The 11,757-nt window shown below is 36.1% G+C and overlaps 1 long non-coding RNA gene and 2 pseudogenes across 2 annotated transcripts in view; all 3 read right to left on the minus strand.

Moving 5' to 3' along the window:
* The window catches only part of LOC141437817 (uncharacterized), a 41,996-nt gene extending 30,589 nt beyond the window's left edge, over positions 1-11,407 (minus strand). Inside the window, exon 1 of the long non-coding RNA XR_012452425.1 lies at positions 10,447-11,407. This is a non-coding gene — a long non-coding RNA (uncharacterized lncRNA). The remainder of the gene's footprint in view (positions 1-10,446) is intronic.
* Positions 325-1,199, minus strand: LOC141438116 (ribonucleoside-diphosphate reductase subunit M2-like; annotated as a pseudogene).
* On the minus strand, positions 4,429-6,643 carry LOC141437808 (uncharacterized; annotated as a pseudogene). Its single transcript, XR_012452424.1, has one exon. The product of XR_012452424.1 is annotated as an uncharacterized protein (transcript).
* Positions 11,408-11,757: the final 350 nt, after the last annotated feature.

Below are 11,757 nucleotides of genomic sequence, written 5' to 3' on the forward strand. Positions count from 1 at the left end.
AAAAACTTGGTTTTACCAGGAAATATTTTTTCCAACGGAAAATAACCACCACTCCCTTAGGCATTGTGTTTGGCTAATACATATTTTAGGATGTTTCACATTCCTGTGAACTTGCATACTTGTATGATATCATGCATTTATCAATGTAATGGAATGGGTTGTTTATCTAAGTTAATTATTATTATTAACATGTGTGACATGAATTCTTTTCATTTAGATTTGGGCAAAAAATCCAAAGCAGTCTCATATAAAATTAATTTGATCAACCATATTGTTAGTGTGTGGAAATGAACATTACATACCACATACACATTTCTATTGTTTTATTGTTTTGAATCCTTACCTCTCTTTAGGATCCCTGATATATGTGTCAATCAACAAAGAATACATTTCAGAGTGTACATTTTCCATAGCAATCTGGAACCATAGAAGAACCTGGCTTCCGTGACCTGCACCTCCTGTGAGAAGCGTTCCACAAGGTTCTCATTGACAATGCCATCAGAAGCAGCAAAGAATGCCAGCACATGCTTGATGAAGTGCCTTTCACTGTCTTTCAGGTTTTCCCAGTCATCCAAGTCCTAAAATTACAATTGGTTTGAAACAGCTGATTGATGACATGTAGACCAACAAGAATGAACAAGTTTGAGTGACAAAAATATCACTTCTTGTGGAAGTGATGTCATATTGGTACGATTTGAATGATTTCCGTTAACAATGACCATAATGAACGGTTACATTCAATTAATTAAATTTTAAGAGGTTACCTTTGAAAGATCGACCTCCTCCACGGTCCAAAAGGACGCTTCAGCCTTTTTGTACATCTGCCATATGTCGTGGTATTGGATAGGGAATACCACGAATCTACGCGGGTTTTCGCGCAGCAGGGGCTCCAGCTGGGGGTCGAAAGAAGAGCCTGCTTGGGGCTCCACTTTCTCCACTTCCATCGTTTCTGCTTCTTTCACGTTTCCGTTTTGTGCTGCGAGCACGTTATTCTTAACAGGCGACTAAAACAAAATAAATGTTATTTACGTACGAAACAACTATCCGACCGAAAGGTAAATCAATCGAAATTACCTTGATATGCACGTTGTTGATTCCATTGTAAAGGTTTTCCTTGTCGTTGACTAGAGACATTCTGGTAGTTACTGGTTAATTTTATAAAACAAAAGCCACTTTATTTTGTATTTCAATACCGACCACCTATGATCAGTTATCAAATGAAAGTAAGTAACGCAACGCAGCAGCTAAAATAGTACAAAGTGCCGCTAATTTTCCACTCCAATTGTTTTTTTTTTTTTTTTTTTTTGTTACTGGACTTGGGCTTTAGTGTTGCCCTTAGCCATTTTCAAGTTAGGGAAATTGGACGCGGGAAGGGGTAGTTTGGTAGACGGAATTTGGAATATAGAAGGTCAGGGTAGGTAGAACACAAAGGCAAAATAAATTACATAAATTTGTAAATACTATACTTTAATATCATTTTTAGAAATAAAGGATGCAATTATATTATATATATTGGGAAAGGTGAGCAAGGAAAATATGCTTGTAGGTAGAGGTATATTGTGGGATACTAATGATTCCAAAAACGAAGTTCTGTCATATAATGGACAGGATAGAAAGATGTGATTTAGGTCAGCCACCGTGGCTCCACATTCACATGCTTCACTATTGATTATGTTGAATCTAAACAGATGAGAAGGGGCGCACGTATGGCCCAGTCTCATCCGAGTCAATATGGATGTTTCTCTTCTGCCTAATTTTGAATTATAAAACCATGGTCTCAGTGGAATTTTTTGTTGTAAATTATAATAATAATTTCCGGTCTCTAGAGAACTCCAAACCAAAAGAACTCCCAGGAGTTCCGTAAATACCTTTTAGGAAGGGCTAGGAGATCATGGTGTAATTTTTATAGGGGAAAAGATCCCCGGAATGAACGGCCTCGAGAGCCAGATTGTCAGCTTTCTCATTTCCATAAATCCCAGAATGACTTGGCACCCAGACAAACTGAATCTCGAGACCTTTGATACTGCACTCGTGTAACAGAGCTCTAATATCAAAAATATGGGATATATTTTTTTGTTTAAATGGAGGATGTAGTAATGCTTGTAAGCTACTTTTTGAGTCTGAAAAATTACGGATTTTCCTAATTTCATCAAATGAATATATTCAATAGCTTTGAAAAGCCCATAAGCTTCACCAGTAAAAACTGAGGATTCTGGGGAAGTTTAATTTTTTGCACAATATTGAACTGGTGGTGATACACTCCAACTCCCACACAGCTAGATAATGTAGGTTTGGATGCATCTGTGTATATATAATGCCATCCAGACCAACGGACATCAAGGAAATGGTTGAATAATGACTTTGCACTTGAAGTATTCTTTATAAGACCCAAATCAAGAAATACCGTTGGCTTAAGTAATAAAACTTCAAATTTAACACTATATAAAGGAAGAGTTGTGTATCGATGGGTAGAACTTGACAGAGGTAGAAATTTTAAGTAACTGTTGATGATAAAAGGAGGACTCTTATTGCGCCAGTGTGAAGATGTTTCTATTTCTTTTTGAAGAGAAGATAATTTAGGTATAATGGGATGATTTGAGAATTGCATGGAACGGAAAATAAACCTATCTGCTAGGAATTGCTGTCGTAAATGTAACGGTGGGTCGACACATTCCACCTGCATCGCATTAACAGGGCTAGTTTTCATGGCTCCCAGTATTATTCTTAATGCCTTGTTTTGGATTTTATTAAGAATTTCAAATGCGGTATCTGTACCTGGACGAAGCAAAAAAGACCCGTAATCCAATACACTTCTAATGACAGCATTGTACACTAGTTTTAGGTAAAATGGGTGACTACCCCACCAAACTCCAGCCAGACATCTTAAAATATTTAGGGACCGTTCACATCTAATCTTTACATATGTGCAATGAGCTTTGGCCGAGAGTCTACTGTCAAAAACTACACCTAAATATTTAGCTTCGTTGTTAAGTGGAATAAATGCACCATCATAAACTAGATTCAAATCACACTTCCTTGTTCTGGTTGAGAATAAGACCGCTGTTGTTTTAGTGATTGATAGCTCCAGACCATTTGTATCTAAGTAGCACTTCAGTTGCTTAAGATTGGTATTTAATACTGCGCAAGCGTCACTGACACTGCTATCTGCACAGTACAGTACCAAATCATCAGCGTATTGTATGGATAATACAGGGTTTACTAGAATAGACGGAAAATCATGAGTATATACATTAAAGAGTAATGGGCTTAAAACGGAACCTTGTGGTAAACCTTTCCAAACAGTTCTGTATAAAGTATCAGAATCTAAGACTAATTTTATAATCCTTTCGTGAAACATTGCTGAAATTATATTAATGAGGCGTGTCGGAACACCCAATTTTACCAATTTATTTATAAGTATCTCTATATTTACATTGTCATATGCCGAATTTATGTCCAGAAAACATGCTACTACCGATTTATTCTGAGAAAAAGCTAATAATATATCCGAAACCAGTAAACCAACGCAATCTGATGTGCTTTTATTTTTGCGGAAACCGAATTGGTTGTCCGGTAGAGTTTTTTTTGTTTCAAATAACCACTCTAGGCGGTTTTTAACCATATGTTCCAATATTTTAAGTAAAACGGTCGATAAAGCTATTGGCCGGAGTGAATTATGATCATTCCGGGGTTTATTTGGTTTAGGTAATGGCAACACCAACTGTGTTTTCCATTCTGGAGGAATATTGCCTGAGAAATGAAAATGAAGTTAAGAAGGCTTAAGTAATAGGTTAGGATTTGGTCGCTGGAATTTGCTAAAAATGAATACGGAATGCCATCGCATCCCGGTGCAGAGTCAATTACATACGATAGTACACTTTTCAGCTCAGATAGTGAAAATAGACTGTTTAAATGTTGGCTATCGCTGTCGCAAGAAACTGACTCTATTTTCAATGGGATTGTTGTGACAAATGGAGGAGCGAGTTTATCTAAGAATTTTTCAACTACTGAAGGCTCTATTTTAGTTGCAGTGTTATCAACAAAAGCCCCTCTAAACATCCTTATTTTCCTCCATATTTCAGAGGTGTGTGTATTAGGAGATAGGGAAGCGCAAAAATTTCTCCAGCTATCTACTTTCTTTTCTTCAAAAGCTTTTTAGTTTCTTTTATTATGGTCACTAAATCGTTGTAGTTTTCCTCGTTCATGTTAGCCCTATATCTTAGCTCCATTTCTTTTCGCCTTTTTACAGCTGTACTGCATTCAGAATCCCACCATGGTGGACAGGGAATCCTAGCACCAGAAGATTTTTTAACTGGGAAAACTTCAGTTGCTGCTTCAGTCAGTAATTTGGCAAATGCATTGGAGGATTCTATAATTTGGCTAGGATGTCTTAAATCTGGCAAGATACTGAATTTATCGTCCATTGTTTTTTAAAATCATCCCATTTATTTTTAATTATTACATGCTTTAACATAGAAGTCCTTTTTAAGAACGGTTTATTTTTGAAAGGGAATGAAACTATCACTGGAAAATGGTCACTGCCATAGGTACATGGAAGTACATCCCAAGACAATGTACTGGCGATTGAGGAACTACTTATTGATAAATCAATAGCACTTGTATTTTCATGTGGAGCTGTTTGGCGTGTGGGTGCACCAGTGTTCAGTATGCAGAGATTAAGAGAATCAACAATGTCTAAAATTTCATCACCAAAGTCACTTGAATCGCTACATCCCCATGCTTGATGATGACAATTAAAATCTCCTAGGATGACAAGAGGAGAAGGAAGTGAAACTAAGATGGATTTTATTTCCCTAAGTATAACTAATGATGGATGAGGAATATACAATGAAACTATACAGATATTATTTACAATTGCAGCAATTATAGAGAAATTGCTGCTATGGGATGGTATTGGATGATATGTAAAATGAAATGAATTTTTTACAAGAATAGCTACACCGCCATGTCCGTCTGACCTATCTTCACGGAGGCATGCATAGCCAGGAATTTTGAAACATGAGTCTGCTCTGAGCCATGTTTCACTTAATGCTATAAGAAAAGGATTTAGTTTATTTATTAAATATAGTAAATCTGATTTTTTATTCTTTATGCTGCGACAGTTCCACTGCAGAATGTGGCTGCTGTTGGCCATTATTGACATTTATAATATTTGAAATAAAACTAATTATATCTGCAACGTTGTTCGGTATTATGTTTGAAGAAGATAGTAATTTGATAAGCTCAAGGATGAGCTCACTAATGGAGGGTTGGTTGTTGTTTGGGTTTTTCTTTCTGAATGGCAGTACCATTGCCAGATGTAGAAGGCATATCATATTCTTTAATGAGATCATTATGAGCATTTTTGTCATAACCTTTTTGATATTGAGGTTTATCTCGAGGCTTGAGAAAAACTGTTTTTTTGTATGAATATGATGATGTTGGTGTGTTAGTCTGATGATTGGGCTGTTTAATTTGAGACTGATTAATTTGATGTGGTGGAGGAGATAATAGAACATCTGCATAAGGTTTGCTGACTGGATGATGCAGCTTTGATGCCTCAGCGTAAGACAAACAACTTTGTGCCATAGATAATTTAATATTTTTTGTCTTTCAAATTCTGGACACTGTTTACTTATTGCAAAATGGTGTCCAGTACATAAAAAGCAAGAAACACAGTCCTCCTCAACATCACATGTAGACCCAGAGTGACCCTGGCCACACTTGTAGCAGCATGGTTTGGATCGGCATTGTGTTTTTGTGTGACCATATCGGCAACAATTGTAACATTGGATTGTTGGAAATATGTACAGATCTACGGGTAGAGCATTATAACAGATGAATATTCTTTTAGGCAAAACTTGACCATCAAATGTTAACACCACTGTTTGGGATGGTTTCCAGACTGCTGAACCATCTACTATTGTTTTGTAATTCAGTCTTCTTGCTTTAATTACTTTTCCTGTACCTAAAGGTACAGAAACGTTCAACAGGATCTCCTCTAGGGACCACTCAGCCGGAACACCCTTAACTATTCCCATTCTCATTACACTGAAGGATGGGATAAAGCTTTATATTTATTATCAGTGAGGGTTTTATCATTCAAAAATTTGTTAGCATCGTCAAGATGAGAAAATGACAATGTGACTCTATTCCTCCCAATTCTTTTCACACTACCATTAATGATGTTCTTAAATGACTTTTTCTTTAAGAAATTTCCAAAGGAAATGGGATGAATAGAGGTACCGTCATTCGGTGCATCTTGCATTCTTTGTACATGCACTACAAATGGTGAGCAATCAGTATTTACATAAACTTTTCTGAATGTGTCTGTGGGCTGAGGTGGAGATGGAGAGTTCATATTTGTGGTAGAGTTGTTAATAGTTGTTGTAGGTATTGGTTGAATATCAACTTTGTTTACAGAATCATTAGTGCAATTACAATCATTTTCAGTCAAAATATAGTCCGGATTTTTATTTTTATTTCTGCGCCTTTTTTTATTGCAATGGCGGCATATTTTCCTTGACGGGCAAACTCGTTTTCTATTTTTATCCGATGTTACGGAACTATCTGTATGGTCAGTATCCATACCGTTATCTGGTTCTGGTTTATTAATTGAACTAATAGTTACGGTGTGATGAACCTGGGGACACCGCCCCCAGGGTCATCGGGCTCCTCCATCGAAATATATTAAAAAACTTACCAAAAAAGAAGAAATGTACACAAATAAAGGTATTTACAATAAATAGTTAAAAATATACACCGTATTTACACTACGCTGACCACTAATTAATATAAAAAATTAAGAGCTAGAAAAAACACGCGCGCTCAGTTCGAGATTTCCCGCCCTTTTTCAGCTGCCCTTATTTATATTGTGATGTACTAAATGGCGGGAAAGCGACGATGCATGTTCCAAACCAAACTCGTGTCTTCGAGTTAAATGTTACAAAACTTTAGGGTCCATTTAATGGTTCCTAAATGGGTTACTGTAATAAAAGTCACGTTTAAAATACTTTTTTATGTAACAATATGATGATTAATTTAGTTAAAAATTATTGTATGTACTTTTCGTCTTAGTAAGATCCTTCCAATTCTTCCAAAGAATTATATCTAAGTACAATTAGGAACGGTTTTACGCATTACGAATTAGGTTGAATGAACCATTCACAGTCAACCTTAAAAACGCGGGAATTAATCAAAAACAAGTTTTATTTATATTATGTTAAAATATTAATTTATTTTGATAACCAAATACTATTGAAATATACATATTTTAATAATACAAAAATAATTTGTCTTTAGTATGTGTGTTACTAATTTAGATGTTTAAATTGGTCTATTGACTTTAGATGGGCGTGACTCAAAAATTTAACTACTAACTGCCGTTGGTCAGTTACTCGTCCAAACATTTTAGCTGAAAAGTGCGGGAAATATAACTGTTTGTTTGGAAACACTGGAAATATAACATTTTATCGTGACGAGGATTCATGCTGTCATACTGACCGAATAACGCCAAAATACACTAGCCTCTGGCAACACAATATTATACTTTAGTATAATAGTATAAAGTATAATAAATTTAAAAGGAAAACTATCACAGCTTTATTAATGGTCTTTACAAGTTAATACTTGCCGCGTATTACTGCGGAACCCTGCACCGGACCGACACGCACGTGGAAGGTTTTATTTTAACTACCTTATTTGCGTGTCAAAATAAATATACTTAGCGGCAAAAAAATCTGGCCCTCAAATGTAGTTGGAAAACCCCCGACTTTGTCACTTCAAAGTTGAATATCTTAAAAAACGGCTGAACCGATTTTGATGAAACATGTCTAAGAACCAACCTGCTTTCAAATAAAAAAAACCGCATTCAAATCGGTCCACCCGTTTAAGAGCTACGGTGCCACAAACAGACACACATAGCGGTCAAATTTATAACACCCCTCTTTTTGCGTCGGGGTTAAAAAGCGCGCTGGCGCTTGTTGTTGACACCCTACACTTCAGTCGAATTGTTCCTGATTCGTCGTGTTCCCGCGTCGTCGGATTCCTGATTCGTCGTATTTTAGATTGTGTAAATAGGCTCTGTATATTAATTTAATTTGTATGTGTGTGCATCATAATTTTTACTGACGTGTCTTTATTTGAAATTGTTGATATTTCGTTTTAAATATTAAATACAAAAGTAGAGTCACGGTAATTGCATAGTATCATGTGATATTGAAAATGCGACGAATCAGGAACAATTCCTTCAGTCTACTCGTGACCACGGCCACTGTAATGTGGTTGAAACGTCGAGATATTACTCGGGTGTTTTAGCGTGATAAGTCCCGTTTGTTCACAAACTATCACATTTTTAATATGAGAAGGATAGGATTTCTAAATAGTAAGTAAATTAGATACTAGTTGTATTTTTTAAAAATTTTGTATACGTGTTATAACTCAATAATAAATAATATATATTTCTAAATCAATTTTGTTGACGTATCGGACTATAACTTATTCTGTAGTATCGATTACTATTGATTTAGGATACCTAGTGAGGTTTTTTTTTATTGAGCCATGTAACAATTAGATTACAATAGTTAGGTACAATTAGAGCAATTTTACGTCCATAATCATTATAATAAGAATTAATTTTAACATAAGTCTAATTTATGATAACTTGTTACTTACGTCTGTAGTTAAAAGTTAATGATAAAACAAACCAAGTAGATTTCAAAAGTATTTATTTATATTTTTTGTTCATAGGAAAATATTGCGAAAAGTGGCACAGTAGATACAGTTGTGCGACATTTGAAAGTCAAAGTTCGTATCGTACCGTCTCTCTCACACTCGTATAAAATAATATTAGTGTTAGCGGGACGGCAAGATACGAAGTTCGAATTTTGCACTTCGTAGTATAGGGCCTGCAGGGCTACTACGAAACCCGAAACTCGAAGTTCGTCTCGTGTGGTCCCTCTGACACTTATACTATTTAATACGCGAGCGAGAGAGACGGCACGATACGAACTTCGAGTTTCTTGTTTCGGAGTAGGCCTTCTGCATTTGCTCGCAGACAATACAGCAGCACTAGTGACGAGTTTCAAAACACGCTCATCGACTTAAGCTAGTGATAACATTAGGTACACGGTCGTTCACAAAGGTGCTTCCTATTAAATTAAGTATTTTATTTTATAAAAAAGCTTAGAAATATTATTGCTGAATGAGTAGCATTAACAAAGGAATGAGGGCTATCGCATATGAATCCGCCGCTAGAGGCGCTAGTGTAGCGAGAGGTCTCCGAAATGTCAAATGTCACTGTTTTGGGTGAGCTACCCGGGTTTATTTATAATTAGAATAATTTTGAGAATACCTATTATTTTTATATTTGGCAATACCTGAAATTAATTATGGCACATATGCGTTACGGGGCAATGAATATGTCTGTGTTTTGAGACAGTTTTGTCTTTCGGAAACCTTTGTCCTCCTTTTTTTTCGAACAAAACGGTACGGCTTTATGGTATTAAATATGATATAAATGTAAATTTTGTTTTCACGCACGTAATAACAAACTAACCACTATATTTCAGGCAGAACCTTTGTCTACAGTGGCGCCAACTGGTGAGCGCGAAAATAGTAGCCCTCATTGACGCAAAACAGTGTTACAAACAGGAGGCGAGATCATACTGACTTTTTAGGTCAAAAGCAACTGTGAAATCTTCACTGAAACCGTTAAATATACTGTAAAAAATAACAGTCTGTCGACGCAGCTTCTTCAACCAGATCAGTCCATATAATGAGATGAACCCATGAATTAAATCGATTAGGTTATAGGTAAACCATTACATTCATCAATGTGCAATTTTACAATGAGGGCTATCGCGAATGAATTCGCCGCTAGAGGCGCTAGTGTAGCGTGAGGTCTCCGAAATGTCAAATCTCATAGTTTTTGGGTGAGCTACGCGGGTTTATTTAGAATTAGAAATTTTGTGAATATTTTGCAATATCTGTAATTAATTATGGCAAATATGCGTTCCGGGGCAATGAATGTCTGTGTTTGAGACAGTTTTGTCTTTCGGAAACCTTTGTCCTCCTTTTTTCCGAACAAAACGGGGACTATGCAACACTGTGGCATGCTCGATATTTATTTGGTACGGTTTTAAGGTGTATTAAATATGATTTTAATCTAACTTTGTTTCCACGCCCGTAATAACAGACTTTCAAAACCATACTTAAAAACCTCACGCAACAGTGCGCCATCTAGTGAGACAAAAACGATAGCCCTCATTGAGATTTGACGGTTTCTGTGACGAGGCTCGTTGGTGTTAGTGACGGAGGTCCGGTCCGTGTATGACAACTTTTTTTTGGGCACGTTTGTGAATAACTAAATGAGTCAATCGCAAGCAAAACCAAAAAACTAACATCAAACGGACCTCACGATATTAACGCCATCTAGCGATATTCCGCCTGTCAGGAAGCCATCATTTAGCTAGGGGAAAATAGAAAGTAAATAAGCGCCATCTAGCGATATTCCGCCTGTCAGGAAGCCATCATTTAGGGGAAAATAGAAAGTGAATAAGTTAAATAGTTGATTTGTGCACATCATGCACCTACTGTATTTGCACGTAAGCATTTTATTTGACGGAGCGTCACCTAAAACATATTCGGATTCGGACACTTTGTAAATATTTTTGCTTGTTGCATCTGTCATTTTGCATGCGCCATGTTGCGTTTGCGTTTTACCAGTTGTTTGACATCATCTGAGTGCCACGCGAGGATTTTAACTTGGAGCTTGGTATTTGGTGTAAAACTGTTAAAAAGTTGTTAGTTTCCGGACACAGGTTGGAAGAAATGCTGATCGTCAAAGAAAAGCTAGTACATACTTTAACTCGATTTTTACAAACATTTATTCAGTTACAAAAAGCATAAGCATATTTCAACTGCAGCATAATAAAAACTACATTATGGAGCATTAGTACGTGCTGCGGCATATTTTATTGATCTTCTTGAAACGTGATTGGCTGTTGTAATAAGTTGTTCAGTATTTGGTATTTCCCGGTTGTACAGCTGAGCAAACTGAATCACATACCAGGGCACCTTTGTGCTACTTTGTCATGTTGACGTCCCATACATTCTATTTGCCAAAGAAATCACAGCGAAATTTATTATGAAAAGTTTCACCTTGGTTCCACTTTCAAGTGATTCATTTTCCTCGAGTCGACTGTACATATCCTGTACATAGTATAAATCACATGAAATTAACAGATAACCAAAATTTTGGTAATACATTCGATTTTGACTTTTACACGTCAAAAACATCTAAGGATCATTAATATGACGCTATCCAGTTTTCACAAAAAAAAATATATTTACGTTTAGTATTGCTGCTGTAGCGATCATAGTACAGTCAACGTCATAAATAAGTGACCACTTTGTACCTTGTCACTTTAACGTCATGTTTGAAAAGTCATACGGAATTGTGTAATGACTGAAAGCGACAAGGTACACAAATGATCACTTATTTATGACGTTGGCTGTAAAAAGGTAAATCAGACCAATTTGACTTAATAAGCAGGTTTGAATAAAACGGTTAGAACTTAACTCTCACCAGTTCCAACTCTACTAGTGTAGAATGGCGTGCTTTAAAAGACCATCATACAAAAAATAAGGTATCACAAAATAAATACTCATAAATCCTTTGCGCTTAAAAAAAATACTTCCACAAGTTTATTTGGTTAAACTTAACCAACCACTAGCCGACGTATTCAGAATTTATTT

This window comes from Choristoneura fumiferana, chromosome 18, assembly GCF_025370935.1.
Source record: "Choristoneura fumiferana chromosome 18, NRCan_CFum_1, whole genome shotgun sequence".
Classification (NCBI taxonomy): domain Eukaryota; kingdom Metazoa; phylum Arthropoda; class Insecta; order Lepidoptera; family Tortricidae; genus Choristoneura; species Choristoneura fumiferana.